The sequence below is a fragment of the Protopterus annectens genome, chromosome 11.part0 (assembly GCF_019279795.1).
Source record: "Protopterus annectens isolate FY-2018-M chromosome 11.part0, PAN1.0, whole genome shotgun sequence".
In the NCBI taxonomy this organism is placed as follows: Eukaryota; Metazoa; Chordata; order Ceratodontiformes; family Protopteridae; genus Protopterus; species Protopterus annectens.
This window is the reverse complement of record NC_056745.1, coordinates 1,246,953,827-1,246,970,631: the sequence shown is the minus strand read 5'-3', so window position 1 is coordinate 1,246,970,631 and position 16,805 is coordinate 1,246,953,827. Positions and strand designations below refer to the sequence as shown.

General features: G+C 41.7%; 1 protein-coding gene across 1 annotated transcript in view; it reads left to right on the top strand.

The window, feature by feature from the left end:
* Positions 1 to 16,805, top strand: part of LOC122815810 (guanylate-binding protein 1-like) — an 869,945-nt gene that overhangs the window by 357,948 nt on the left and 495,192 nt on the right. The gene's annotated exons all lie outside the window — the stretch shown is intronic.

Here is a 16,805-nt window from a genome sequence, read left to right as displayed (position 1 = left end):
GGACATTACCTCTGTATAGTGCTCAGTCAGTACAACAATAATGTAGTACCATGGCCCATTTGGTATGTACCTATCCAGACATCACCTGGAAAGGCCATAGTAATACCCACAAAGGTAATCCATGGCCTCCAACAATGGTTCCATTCAGGCAGCATTGAATCAGTAGTGGCCCACTAAAGGAGTTAGATGTGAAATTAGGTAACTTAAGTTTTACCTGTCTAAAAAGTTAAGTTTTAGTGGAGAGTCACTATTTTTAAAATGGGAAGAAGGATTGAAACGGGGTGGTCCATTTTGTATTCTGGTGCTATGGAATACAGTAGGATGGCCAATAAATTTAAATAGTTGAAGGGGAGTGATTTCACAAAATGATAATTTTGTGCTTACTCATACCAGCCAGGAAAAGCAGAGAGGAAATGGTCATGTGTATGCATGACAATTGCCAGCAGAGAGCACCCTACAGGGTATAACAGTACTGCACTACAAACTGCCATTAGCTCTACTATATTCACCCTGTGCATCAAACACATATTAGCATGTCCCTGCATCAATGGTATGGATGACAGGGATGTGGCACAGGTATCATCACATGCACAGGGTGGTGTGTGGGGTTGCCAAAAGCCTAGGCTGTGCCACACAGTTGACAATCATCTGTGTGTCTGGAGGGGTGCTGGTCAGCTGGGCCATGGAGAGGATCTAAGTGTGTCTGATGGTGACCTGCATGTGACAGTGATGTGTGGGTGTGTGCATGTACACAGTCAAACCATATGCCAGCCCTACACGAGGGCATGTTGGACAGCTGTGGACCGTACATGGCAGAATGGACAGTTCACTGTCTCTGGCCACAAACATGGGCAATGGTTCCACCAGTAGTGGCATTGGCACCACCATGCCCAGGGCCAGATGTGGCCCTACTTGCTGATGGTGACCAGTGTCTGTTGGGTCTATGGCCCTCACGGGACTGCCCAGGACCACGTGCCCATGGCCTGCCATGTCGTGGTGTGGACAGCACCCTCCCTTTGGTAGTGATGGTGGTACTGCCACTACAGGAGTGTGACTGTACATGGCCACATGAGCTCTCAGCTGATGTTGTTGCTGACCTACATTCGCATGTACGATGCCCTACTCCAACCACATTTTCAACCACAGACATTGCACGGTTAAGGACTGATAATATCTCACCCACCATCTATCCACTACATCAGCAGAATGATGTAAGGCATCACCAATGATGTTGATGGATTCATGCATGCCAGACAGTGTGGTATCCAAGACTCTGAGCATCCACCTGGTGTACCATTCACAATGTGCCTGTGCCTCCATGATGGACCAAAATATGCATCGTGTGACACATGCTTTGACACCTCTTACAGTTGCTGGATGGGCAGTCCTCCTTTGAGTGCCCTTGTCAATTTGCCTGTGTAGGACCTCAACAGCTATCTGGCTATGGTTAGTGTCTACAATCACAGATGTCATAGTCGCCATACTCTCCTGTCTGATACCACCACCCTCTGACTGTCCAATACCTTTGGCTGCTGGGGACTGGGTATGTGTGGGCATACTGACTGTGTGTGGGGGCATTGGGGGAGGAAGTGGGATGTCAACCAGTGGGACAGATACAGCCCCCAACAACCCCACCTGTGGCTCACTATGGCCACCATCATCAGATCTGAGGAGACATTGACATCAGGTTGTGAGGGGGACACACCACAGAACCCCAATGGTCACCTGTGAGGAGAAGACAGCATGACTACATTAATTCCTGCACTATGTCTGCTGATCCACATACACACACACACACACACACACACACACACACACACACACACACACACACACACACACACACAGAGGTGAGGTGCCCCAGAAGCATTATACAGATTGTACACTATGGCTGATGCCATGCACAACACACAAGCATACTACAAATGACACACACAAGACAGGCCCTTAACAACATGCCATGCATCTACTTCCAGTTAATGTTGCTAGTACTATACACCTGTGAGATAAGTGACATGTCAGTGTATGTGATGGACCTTCACCTAAGCACAGTGCACTCATTTCCACGACCTCCACAAAAATATGTGCTAATATGTTACAGCTCCTGCAAATATGCTACTGTGATTATTGATGTAATGCACTGCAGTGAACCCCTCCACAAGTGAACATCCAAGTATTGCAATATGGCTAAGCTTAGCAGTTTTGTCCACAGCAAACTGCCAACCCTTAATATGCTTAAGGTATAGATGAGCCATAACAAAAGAGTTCCACACTCACAGGCTGAAGCATGATGGACCCTGGCCATACCAGAAGTACCTATGGATTTTTTTGGGAGAGGTATTTTCAGCAGACACAAATGTGGCATTGGTACATGACAATATTTGCGTATATCAAAATGTACAGTACAAACTGTGATACCACCCACATTGCTGACATTCACAATATGAGTGCACACGTGTGCATTACAACCCCCCCTCACACAAATGCAGTTTGACCTGACATATGTATACAGGTATGCAAAAGCTGACACTATGAATGCTGCAGTATTAACATGATGACAACTGGATGCTTACCTGGACTCTCCTCGGCTGTGGAAGCTGTGCCACCCACCTCCACAACATATGGTGTTATTGACTCGTGTGAGCTGGTGACTGAACCCAGGTTTGCCAGGAACTCTTCTTTGGGTGAGAGTGGTTGTTGTGTAGCAGGACTTCCACTAGTGCTAGCACAGTCCCTGGCCACAACTGTGGCTTTTGCCATGGATGATGTATCAGATCAGTGGCCCGGTTTTGGACCTGCTCATAGCGCCTGTCATGCTGGCCCACATGATGCCACAAGGTCTGCCCACAGTGCAGCATGTTCTTGCTGGTTATGGTGACTCCTTGAAAACAGCACCTGGTGATAGAGTCTCAGGGCATCAATTATGGTGGCGGTCTCAGCTTCTGAGAAAGGTGGATTCCTACGGTGATACATCCCACCTGAAAGACATGAAGAGGGGTACACATCACAGGGGCCCATAGATTTCTCAGCATTATGTACACACCTTGCACATCCACAATTGCCACCACTATCCACCGCTAGCTCCCACATCATACCCCACCGTCTATCACCACAGTATATATGTGGCTATCAGCAACATAGTGGCAATACACCATGCATTGCCCTCCTGGTCTTGATGTTTCCTACTTGCTGCATGTCCTATAAGGTATTCAAATATATTGACCTGTTGCACCTATTACTGCTTGTTCATAGCCCGTCTACATTGTATGCAGTGGTGTCATCCTCCTAATCTATTAAGCACCTGGGCTGTAGGTCTACTCCTTAGTTATCCTTGGCCTTCCTCCCTCAGATTCTGGACTATATGGCTGGACAATGTCCTTTAGTTTCCCCTGCCAATTTGACCGATATGATCATCCTGGTACAGTGTAACACCTACCTCATGTACATGGCTGCACAACCATCTACAAACACCAAGAAACACACTGTGTGAGAGATGCAATGATAATAGGAACCTACAGTCCATGCTGTCTCCCTGTCAAGCCCGCAAATCTGTCCTGACAGGTTGTGAACACAATCAGCACACCTCACACACCACCCACACCTACACAATACACACACACACACACACACACACACACACACACACACACACACAAACATATGCAGAGGTCCCCAACATACACATCCACAAACAAAGGAGACTTCTAAGACAAAGCCACACATGAACATCACAGCCCTACACAGTACATACCACACATGGCCACACACCTGTGTCCCACAGCCATGCAGGCGTCACCACATGTCAAACATATTACACATGAGAGATTCCATTGTGAGACACACTGATGTGCCTCTCACCTGGCTGTATATGTGGATGATCACAGTTACTTGTGTGTGAGGTGACAGAATTCACCATATCGCATATGGACTGCTGTTTCTCACCAGCAGGTACTGTCACAGTCCATGTTGGTATGCCTGACCTGAGATGTATATCCCTGGACTATATGCAGTGAGACATGAGTGAGTACATTGATTATTTGTCCCAGCAGGTATGTCCCTAGCCTTATGCACCATTTCTCTGTCACCCAGACTGATGCCGCAATACATTCAGGAAATGATTGACCTTAACATGTGACCATTTATCCTGTGATATTCATGGTACCTGTGAGCCTGGGATGATATGGTCAACAGACTATAATGCTTTGACAGAAATTGCCTCCATCTTTCTCAACTGGCCTTCAGGTGTCTGGCAATGGTTTGCCACCCTCATATTGCCTTCATTACGAAAAGTGGTGAGGTTATCACTACCAACATACAACTGTCAGCCCAGCACACATTGAAGGCCATGCTGCTAAATGCTAGGAGTTTACACATGACTCTGCCCTCAATGCAAGCATTCTTAACCCTGGGAAATGCTGACATCTGTGCAGTCACACACACATGGTTCAAAGTTGCAGAGTGCACCCCAGCCTTACCTAGTCAACCATGCTATCATACAGTCATGCCCTAAAGTATGGGAAGAAATGCCATGAGACATGTGATTTCAGTATAAATGAGACACATACACACCTCTATGCTGTACAGGCAGTAAGCTGCACAGAGGATACTGCAGGGGCAGTTCAACATTGCCAACACACCTATTCAAATCATAGCTAGGTACCGGCCACCGCATGTGATCAGGAAGCCCATTCTGCCTATATGGACCTCATCAACTGTATTATGATTTGGGTCTGTATCCTGATCCTGGGTCACCTGAACAACCCAAACATAAATTGGGAGATGTACCCATGCCAGCGCACAAATGGCCATTGAGCCATCAACAGTGGAATTGCTTACACCTTGTTGCAGCTAAGGGCTACCCCACATGAGGTGAAGGCATTTTGGAGTTGATATTACACAACACAGGTTACAACTGCAGCATCCTTACAGTGTCATCCTCCATGGCAAAGAAACCATCATGAGGTCACATTTGCAGTCACCATCTCCCACAATACCTATTTATCTAGCTAGGGTCAGACATACATATACCTCCAACATGGAATACAGCAGCCTGGGAGGTGGTATATAGAGCTTCACAGTCCCCAGACCCTTTGTAGGGACTAGCACCAATATCCACACATACACACAAGCATTATATGTGCATTTGTATAGATGCATGGAGTCAGGTATACCCGACAGGACTTCATCATCCTCTGCAAGGATACATACACCTGTCTGGTAGACATCTGCACTACATAAGTGTCTATAACAGGGATGACATACCACTGTTAGAGACAAAGTAGAAGCAGGTGCCCATTTTGGAGCAATGTCTCCTTAGAGTGAACAAGTGGATGGGATCACTCCTGGAAACCTGCACAGCAAACTCAGAGCCCACATTGTCGACATCCACTACAGACAATCATCTCTCATTATGCACACGTCTGCAACATCACAGGAAGCACTTGCATCTGCTCACTTGTGGTGGTCAAGGACACCAGCTATACCAGTGCTGTAGGTATAACATACTTGATGCCTGACACCCCTGTCCCCCCCCATCAGTACATCAGGATGTCCACAGTACCTGCCCCCTTCTCCTATATGTAGGGAACAGATCACCACTGCCATGTGAAAGTCATGGTATACATCCGCCATGGGAGTCTATCACATCACAGGATGCATCCTACATGACCCAGGCATAACCTTGCAACATGATAAGGAACTGTATTCAAAGGAGGCTTGACTACTCCCATTGTCCCAGCCGTACATCCATCAACATACATACATGCATACAAATATTTCAAGCACAGGCATTAAAGCCCTTCTAGCTTGCCAATATACCATAGCACTTGTTCCCATAATAAATGTCCAGGCTGTTCTTAAAAATATCTAAACTAGTACTTGCTTTGATGTAATTTGGTAGTCTGTTCCATGCAGCTGCTACTCTGTCAGAGAACCAATTAGTACACTTCTCATTTGTATAGAATCTTCTACATAGGTTGTCTGATAATTCTCTAGTACTTTTTGATAACCCCAAACATTCCCAGTGGTAGTTGTCTCTAAATGTCCTATATACTTGAATAAGATCTCCTCTTAGATATCTGTAAGAGACACTGTACAAGTTCAAATATTTTAGTCTTACATAATAACTTAAATGTTCACATCCATGGATGCTCTTGGTATATTTCCATTGTACTCTTTCCAGTTTTCTCATACTTGTTTTCTCATAGGGTTTCCATATTGTTATTCCATACTCAAGTTTGGGTCTAATGTAACTAACAAACCATATATTCATCATTTTTGCTTTCCTATACTTTATAAATCTTTTTATACAACCTATAATTCTATAACTATCATCAACCAATTGATTGATATGATTAGAAAAACTCATAGCTGAATCAACCCATATACTGAGGTCCTTAAATTAATCTACAGTTTCAATCACTGTGTGTGGTATTAAATATTCACCTTTCAGTTTATGTCTCTCAAATCTCATCTGCTTAGTTTTTGATGTATTTATCTGCATATTATTATCCTGTGCTCAAATCGTCAATTTGGTCAATTTATTTTGCAGACATGCCTTATCTGTAACACATGCAGTAAGTTTACCCAATTTCAGGTCATCTGTATATAGACAGTAGAAAAAGTTAGGTCTGAAAGATACAATCTAAACAAGTAAGGGCTTAGGACAGAGCGCTGTGGGACACCCTTTCTTTAACCAAGGATTTCACCTGTCCAGTTGCTGTATGATACTTGCCATGTCCTATTTGTAAGCCATTCAGCTATTCATCTTATCATGAGTACATCAATACCTAGTTGTACTAATTTATTAATCAGTATTTTGTGTATGACCCTGTCAAAGGCTGATGTTAAATCTATATAAATTACATCACAGCACAATTTTTCATTCATAGCTGTTATTATATTATTATAGAACATCATGTTACAGGTGGTAATAGATCTGTTTTCAACATATGCATGCTGATATATGGTTTCAAGTCTCAACCTATCCAGTTCTGACAACAACTTATCCAATATTACCTTCTCCATTATTTTCCACAACATGAAAGTAGACTTAAGGGTCTATATGACTCTGGGTTTGTCCTACTCCCCTTTCCCTTGAAAACAGGTTTAATAAGTGCATGTTTCCAATCTTGAGGAATTTCCCTATATTTATATGACCTAGTGAATAATAAATGTAATAGTACCATAAGTTCTTGCTGAAGTGTTCTCAGGTCATTGTTACTAATTCTGTCTCCTCCCTTTACTTTGTTTGGATCCAGTTTGTGCAGTTCTTTTTCAATATAATTTAATTTCATGCCAGTATCAGGGGTTACCTGGATGTCACTAGGACAACTTATTACCCCTTTTGTGGAGAAAAACTATTTTTGCATAAGATTTTGTAAATACATCTATAATCTGCTGTGTCTGAGAATATATTTTAGAATCTGGACACAGTTTATCAGTTTGTGGGTCTTTACTCCTTCCACATCTTATGTATCTATAAAAAGGTTTCCTATTATGCTTAATATCTTTATATACATTTTATTCAATTTTTTCTTGATCTTGTTTCACACTATGCTTAATCTGTTTATTTCAGTTTTAAAAGTTGTAGTTCTACCCCTCTTCCATTTCTTATATTTTTTGTCTCTCATCTTAACCAGGTATCTTGTTCTTATGGAAATATATCCCCCTGATGTTGTATGCTTGATGTTAAACATTTTTTTTATTTTTTTGCACTCAAACAATTTCTCTTTCAAAACTCTCTACATTCAATCTGCAGTTTTTCCACTGAACACCTCACTCCAGTTAGTTTTACATACTGACTGATTTGCTTCCATATAATTTGTAATTAACCTTCTGTGCATTGGTTTAGATTTCATTTTGGCAGAATTATCTAGCAACAAATTAACCTTTATAACCCCATGATCATTGCACATCAATGGTAGTAAATCTTCACTTGAAGTAACAGTGATTTCTTTAGGAGCACAAATAATGTCTAGTATGTTCCGTCCCCTGATAGTTTTTTTTACAATTTGAAGCAACTGATGTTCCTGAAAATATGTTGTGAATAATTTCCTTACTAGTATTGTTGAATCACTATTATTCAAGTCTGTTTCTGGTAAATATAAGTCTCCAGCTAATATTATTCTTCCCTCCTTTGTTTCATGCAAGAAATGTATGAATTCCTCTAGGTCATCTGCACTTGACTTTGGTGGTCTATACACTCCAACAATTGTTATATGTTCCAGGGTTGTTTTTGTTGTCACAGTTACACAGCCTATAGCATTGGTATTATCACTGAACATGTAACACTCACAGGTTTCATAATTATCTTTAATCCCTATCATAACACCTCCACCTGATTTTTTTGTTAGAATGTCTGTTACAGTAAAACATTTATTCCCTGACAGAACTGATTTCCAGTTATTGTTCTTTAACCATGATTCACAAACAACAACAACATCAATCATGTGGGAACGTATTAAATTTTCCAATTAAAAAAAATGTTATTATTAATGCTCCTAGCATTAGCAACCATCAGAGATGCATCAAATGCTGCTATCTGTGTACTGTTAAATTTTTGACCTGACAAAAATCCTCGGCCAGTATTTGGCTGTGTACTGGTTTGGTGTTTGCATCACACACCAAAGTATGCTGTCATTTATCCCATTATATGTAGAAGTAGTGTGTCAGTGGCAATTGGGATATGTTTGCTAAAACAGCTATTGCTCCCCAGTGCTGAGTTGGCCTGGTGGGCTAATGTACTATGCTCTAGGTGATATGGCCCTGGATTCAGTACTTGGCAGGGGTGAATATTTTTGCTGATGTGACATTGGTGTAATGCTTGATATATGTATAGTAATACTGGTTATTCTCCAGAGCTGAGTTGGCCTAGTGGGCTAATGCACTATATTGTAGTTCAGAGATTTCTAGGTCCAGTACTTGGCAGAGATGAATATTTTTGCTGATGTGACATCACTGTAATGCATGCTATATTTTAAGAAGCACCAGTTATTCTTCAGAGCTGAGTTGGTTTCATGGGCCTAATGCACTAGACTGTAGTTGACATGCTCCTGAGTTCAATACTTGGCAGGGGTGAATTTTTTTGCTGATGTGACATTACAGTAATGCATGATATATTTATAGAAACACACATACTTCTCTGAAGCTGAGATGGCCTAGTGGGCTAATGCACCCTGTTATAGTTTAGAGGAGCCTATGTTTGAGACTTTGCAGAGGTGAATATTTTATTGATGTGCATAACAGCAATATGAAATGGGGGCATATGGGGGGGGCAGCAATATGAAAGGCAGGTAGGGATGTGCAGGATGGGTGTAAGAAAGGACCATAACTCTATTTCTTCTACAGCAACAGCTGTGCATGTTGTGGACAATTTGGAATTTGGAGCCTCTCATCCCACAGGGAGGGGTGTGAGCAACATAACTTTGTTGATTAATTGCTGGGATGTTTGATTGATGTCAGTGTACATAGAGGCAAAATGGAGAGCTATGTATGGGGCCGTATTTTATTTGCGGGATAGATGCCCCCCCCCTTTTTTTTTTAAGGAGACAGTGGAATGTTGGGGAAGGGTTGTAGGCATGTTTGGGGAGGTAAGTTGGGTAGGAGAGCTTGCATTTGCAGACAGACAAGACAGACAAGCCAGTGGACAGGGATGGTGTATGATACATGAGGGGGGTAAACACCTTGGATGCTGAGGGTGTTTGGTAATCAGAGGATCAAGTGTCCCGAGATGGAAACAGTGGGACTGATCTCCCCACCCATGGGCAGTCACCACTGCCCCTTCACGGCCCTGAAGGTTGCTGCACTGGGGGCTGGGCACCACGGCCAGCCTGCATGTTCAGGTGCACCAGTCTGCCCTCGATCTCGTGCAGTTGGTCATCCAAATCTCTCTGGATAACCCTGAGAACTGATTTTGGGTAACAACATCCTCTCTGCACCTGAGGCCAGGTGGGATGCACCCCATCCCCTGAGGTGGTTCCACCCATGTGTGGTGCAGGACCAATGGAAGAGGCAGCTCCAGTTTGGGTCTCAGACGTGCTGGGATCCAGTGCCATGGCCAGATGAGGTATGATAGCTGAATCCGCTAGAACCGGCCTACCCAAGTGTGCTATGGTGTTGAGGTTTGTCAAAGTGTATTGGTTAGTCATGAACAGAAAATTTCAGCTTTAGTTATAACAGCATGTATGGATGTTCCAATTAACCCAGAACAATAGAACTGCATAGCATACAGAACAGGGGCATACTATTTTGCGGTGGTGCAGCGGTAGTGTTGTTGCTTCACAGCAAGAGGTTCTCCCATTCGATTCTCTGCTAGTGTGCAGGGAGTGCCTTCTGTTGGGAGTCTGCATGTCCTCCCCGTGGGTCGAGTGGCATTCCAAAAGACATGTGTGAATAGGCGTGCCTTTGTTGAAGGTTGGGCGCTGAGCTGGCAACTCAGCACCATGAAAATCTACTGCCAATCATTAGCGGACCAGAGTTCTGCTGTGGCGACCCCTAACTGGGAAAAGCCGAAAGACTACAATAACAGAACACAGGCATAAATGGAATAACAGTCATTATTGTAACAGCATGCCAGTAACAGTTATGGCCAAAGGCCAGCAACATTGGTATTTCAACAAGGTATGTCAGTATGCAATCATTACAATATATAGCCAATAATACAACACAAGGCCCAACATTAGGTTTTGAGAACAACATATGTGAAAATGGAACCATATCTGTAGTATAAGAATAATAATTTGTGATGCAGATAAGGGGTGGGGGAGAAAGAAAGACATTCCATTACTAACTGTATAGGCTATATTTTTCACAACAGTACTGCTCAATACTCCACTGGTCTGCCCTTTTTTTATATGTACTAGTGCCCTATAGCTTCTATAGCACATACATACCTCTCAAGCTATCGAGATGAGATGGTATTGACCAAGCTGTAACACCTACAGATACATAACTACAGGGGACTATTACATGTCAGGGGAAACACATATGACCACCAAGGTGTACTCTGCACTGATGGTGTGTGAGTGTGCTACTGGCATACTTCAACTAAGCTTATATCTGTGTCCAAGATCTTTGGCAGCAGTGATCACTATCAGTGACAGTGTGACACTTGAGAGACATGTATCGTGCACAGTACAGAGACTTTACACTTATCCTGTCATCACTGGCAGCCATAGGGTTAGACTATCAGCAGACATTCACAAAAACACCAGGCATACAGCCTTATCAACAATAGACCATTTAATTTGTCTTATTAGCTTAGAATAGTACTGTACTTCATGTCATTTAGTTTAATGGAGCGTTATCACCTTGCCGAGAAATGCTGTTTACACACTATTACATCTGGACACAGACATTAGTGTACCCTTCATACAGCTACTACATACATTTATTTACCTGTAAGTCCTGTGGGGAGAAAATCTGTAGACAACACATAACTGTTTCTATAAATAGTCAGTACTACTTGTCTTTTACTGTAAATATGTCTTAGTACCTGTCCCTGGATTGAAACCCCGGTCTGTGTGTGGCAAAATGAACAACATATATATTGCTTATCACACTGAGCTACTGGGCCACTGCTGTGTGCTGATTGAGTAATATGTACCTAAAGCTCACCTGGTGACAAAGTGTGACCTGGTAATATAGGTAGAGTGTCACACAAGACTGCAGTGACAGTTAAGCATACATGCATGAGATTCATGCATGACAGAGATAGTAGGTGAACTGTGTATCAATACTTGGAATGCAGGCATACACAATTAATCCCTTGTGGATGGGAATATATGTCATCTATACAGATCATATTGGGGTGCTGGGTTGCCTACCTGACCCATATACATTTGCAGATGGTATATTTGCAGTCTACAGCTATTACACTTTCATACTTACCTGCATCAGCATACCTATGTTCAGAGATGCATCTAGCTGAAATGCAAAGGTTAACACAAGACAATCCTGGGAGAAACACAGTATAATACCTTAGACAGTATTAGTCTAAGTTCAGATCTTAGTGCAAAACAAATATCATATTGCATTATATCTTGTAGTACAGCTCCACATCTACACATTAGTGTGACAGTTATTTATTGACCAACCTTCATTCTCTTCATGGTGTTATACACATGTTTACTTCACAAAACCTGAATACACACAATTGGCAGAACACAGATTAATTGAGGGTGACATGACACAGTGATTGGTATACAGCTACAATGTTTATTATTCTACACTTTAAATAATGCAGGCATTGGAAGACATCTGTTATCATACAGTCTATACAGTACTACCTTTATTTCTTCACAATTCTGACTGTAGTAGCACTGTATTTCCTGTAGATTAGGAATGCATTTCATTTATTCCCTTCACATGTACAATGCCATTGTACTTTATTACCAGAGCTTGTACTATTAATACAGTATACACATTATTTCCAAACATTATTAATGCTGTATTAACGTTCATTACATAAAAGTAGCATTTTTTATGCTTTCATCTATATTGAACTGTACCTGGCAATACTCACTTATATCAGTCCAGGTCTATGTATACATTCATTGCAGTACACTCACAACAGCCTATACCTACTGGCAGTTACTACTGTACTCTTTCTTAATTAGATTACTATATATTGCAAGATATATATGTACTCACCACACTCTCAGCGCATCCTAGCCAGGTGCCCTGCATGGGCCTCCAGGTTGTAAGCCCTCTCCTTTGCAGCTGTGGGGGAAAACACACCATTATGTGAACCTGTCTATCAGATATTCATACTAGAATTTGATAAATCAATGTTTCCTATACTTACAAACTTCTGGGGTATTGCAGTCCCAGTGTTTTGGATCCATTGGGCCAAGAGCCCCCCTTCATTGACTTCAGGTTGTCATAATGATGATGCACCTGCTCACCAGTGCAGGGCATTCCAGTTGCAGTGGTGAGGTCATGTGCCAGACAGTCCCAGGCCTCTGACTTGTACTCAGAGTCCTGGTACTGGCCCTGCAGCAGTCGGTCACCATGGTCTTTGACAAGGAGCCCAACCATGACCCTGGACTCCAAAATGCCCCAGGGCTGCATCCAGAAATATGCACCCTCTCCAACTTCAGCCATAGCTCCTGCAGTGATTAAACTCCATCAGGTTCTGGCTGTATTCCCACCTGTTCAGCTTAAATAAGGCTGTTTTCCTGCCCTTTGCTGCCATTGGACCATTTATATAAATGCTAAGATCTGCATAGCATTGTGCAAACCTAATAAGCTTAGTTGGCCAGTGCCTAAACTGGAAATGCTTAGTAATGCTTATCGAGGAGCAAACTAGCTTAGCTGAGCTGAGGACTGCTTAAACTGGGACTGCTTAGCAGTGCCCAAACCAGCTAAGTGGAGCTGTACATTGCTAAGTACTGCTAAAACAGGTCTTGCTTAAGCAGTGCTTGGCTTAGCAATTCTTAGCTAAGGGCAAGTCAGATTTTAAATAACAAATAGAAAATATATTGACACTAATTGCTCACTAATGATACTTTATTATTATGTGCATGTATTTTACTTTACATGACCTAAGCCTATGTATTTTAGTTATGTTTATCTTGGGATGTGACTATAATGTATTGCACACTTGTGTATAACTGGAGCTTTTCTTCTAATATTTCCACTGAAAATGGGCTTCTGGACAAGGTGAACTAACCCAGTTAACAAATATCAATAAATATGTCAATAAAAAAAATGTATATGTTAATGCTACCAGATGTAAAAGCCAAATGGCCTGTCAGGGTATTTGAACTGTGCATCTACTGTGCAAAAGGCCGTGACTGTAACCATTCAGCTTACTTGGATGTGAGGATTTCAGCTATACATTTCTATATTGCTTTTGGTTGCATTTAAGCACTGCTGAGCAATGTGCCGTGCCTTTCAAATCTACTCAGCTATGCTTAAACTTGACTTTTTTTTCATTAAAATTAAAAGCATCTGGTTTCTATTTTTAGATGTCTGGCACATGCTCATTGCTATGGGTCATACCATGCTACACAAACACTAGAAAAAAATTAAAAAAGGGGGAAATGACATCTTCACATTTATATTTCAGTGCCATCTGGCACTACTGGCCAAGTAAAACAATTAACTTCTCTATTTCAGTGTTGTCCGGCACGTTGATAGTACAGGGGGTGTGTTACACATCTCTGAGCATTGTAACCATGCACACAGCTCTCCTTCAGTAGCACACCTTCATTAATATGCAAGTTGTGATGCCAAAGGGGAGCTGCATACACAGCCACGATATACTGTGTAAGGCTTGCACTATTCCTACATGGAGTTTATTAAATCTGGGGGACTTGACTTTTCTACCTGCTAATATTACTTTTCCATAAAACCCTGATCTAAATCTACAGTTCTCCAAAAGGATTAGTTCACAGTTTGGCTCATCTGATTGATGTACTATAGCTTTAGTGTCAATTCACTGTTAGTAATAACATATTAGCTATTGCAATTAGTCAATTTTCAGTAAGTTAGACTTGATATAATGATTGGTAAGTAGCGATATCCTTTAAAAGTTTGATTAATTGCACTCACATCATTCAGCATGACTGCTTTATTTTGAGGCATAATGAATGGCAATAAAACTGTACCAGGGCAGAGCAGAACAGCTTGTGGCATCTCATACTTCACCAGACACCATTTGTGTTAAACAGTATACAAAGATGAAAAATATGTAAACTCGTTTAGTCTAACTGACCTGTTTCTAAATAGTAATGTTGCTCTGTTTGCATGTATTCATCTTTTCTTATAATGTATTTTGTAGTTGAAAAGAGGTGTAATTTTCCACCAGAACTAAAACATCCAGACATTAATGCTCATGCATTTTTACATATATGCACAACAAAATACATGTTGCTAAAAAATAAGATAACATAATTACAGAAAGTGGAGCAATACAAAATGTGATACAAAAACCTGCATCCATAAAAATCCACCCACCAAACAACTGCCCTGTGTACTGAATCAAAAACTAGGAGACTGTAGTGGAGCTCATATCATTACACTCATCCTGTTCTATACTGTATTCATCACAGCTGATTTATGGAAAATAATACATAATAGAGTCAGTATTTACAAAATCCAGCCTATAGTACATGTAAAAGTGTTTGTATCCCATTCAAATAGGTATAGAACAGGAAATTATTGAGATGTACTGTACATTTTTTGTTGTTGCTTTTGAAATAGCTCTGGTTTTACCATTATTTCATGCAATGGTAAACTAATCACTGTTGCTGATCTTTGTTAATAGTTAGAAAAATATAATAAATCTTAGTGTTTGAGATAGAGTGGAAACTGCTAGGAAATGTAGAGATAAAACTTAAATTCTCATTATCTGCTCCCCCCCACACACCCGTGTACAACATGTATGCAAACAGAAGGAACTACAAGTGAAGGGATCAATCAGAGACAATTTTCATAAGGGGTTAAAAAGAAAATGTGTCCTTTTACAAAACACATAGCCTTTGTGACAGTTCATCCAGTCATCTCTTTAAGAATTTCACTAAACTGTCATGTGCTCATATGAAATAATATCCACTGTACAAAACTTATATTTCATTTCCATGAAAGATGAAACATTACGTTTTAATCATGTACAACTATAACAATACTTTTTCTGCTCCTAAACTGACATTTATATTCTGTTAAGGAGTGCTAAACCACAAAAGATTACCCCCCCCCCCCAGATTCAGCAACCCTGCATGGCGTGCATGATTAGTTTAAGTGCTAATGTCGGCAATATGGCGGCTGGGCGATCCACATACTTGTTCGATTGACATGCACGAGCGGTCTTGCACTAGTCCTGCATGTTTCCAGCCCTTGTATGCAAATTACCCCATTTACTGGTGAAAACCATACAAATAAGATAAATCTGCAATCCAGGAAGCTGGAATCAGGCCGTGCAGGACTAGCGTAATCTGTAGAAGTGTACTCAGTTAGTAACCGAGTACATTTCTGCAAATTACAAAACGGAGACATGACAGCTCCATATAAAGGGTGTATATGCTGTGTAAAGTATGCCAATAGCCAAATATATGACCATTGGCATGCAAAAGTGTTTTGAAAAAAAAATATTAACAATTAATTTTTTTTTTTTGCCGAATTTGGCTGTTTAAGTGTCGGGCAGCGGCACGCAAACGAGATTGGGGGAAAATAATAAAATAAACCTAAAATAAGCATTCTAACTAAAATCACTATTCTGCCATGCAAGTCAATGGCAGGCAGAAGACAACATGGCCAGTGAGTAGTGGTTGCTAAGGGGGGATGGCTCTGAGTGACATAGGTAACTATGCATTAGCAGGCAATCCTATGCAAATGAGGGGAATGAGTGTGAATCGCAGTTTTCCTCAGCATGCTAGTCAAGTCTCAATAGTGTAAGAGCATGAATTGCTGGTGCAAGCCTGGGAGTTAGCTGACATCATAGGGGTGTGTATTAGTAATACTGTAAGTGGAATGGAGCCCTTTGGCTCGGGTTTGCCCTTAGATTAGCAGAGCTAAGCAAGGGGTGTGTCTGAGGCTGCCTAGCACTCTTTACATTGCCTATGCGGGAGTGCGCGCCTGCACCAGGTTTTAAAGGGGAAAAAAAAGTAAACCAGGAAATAGCAGCTCTGTGCACATCTGAGCACTGTGTTTGCCCAATGCACCCCCGGGCTTAAACAGGAAGGCAATGGGAAGAGAAACCAACAGTAGGAAGGTAACCAAGGAGAACTAGCATAGCTGTCAGGTGAAATCTATCAGAATCAGCCAATTACACAGGCAGCATCCCAGCCCAGTCCAGCACACTA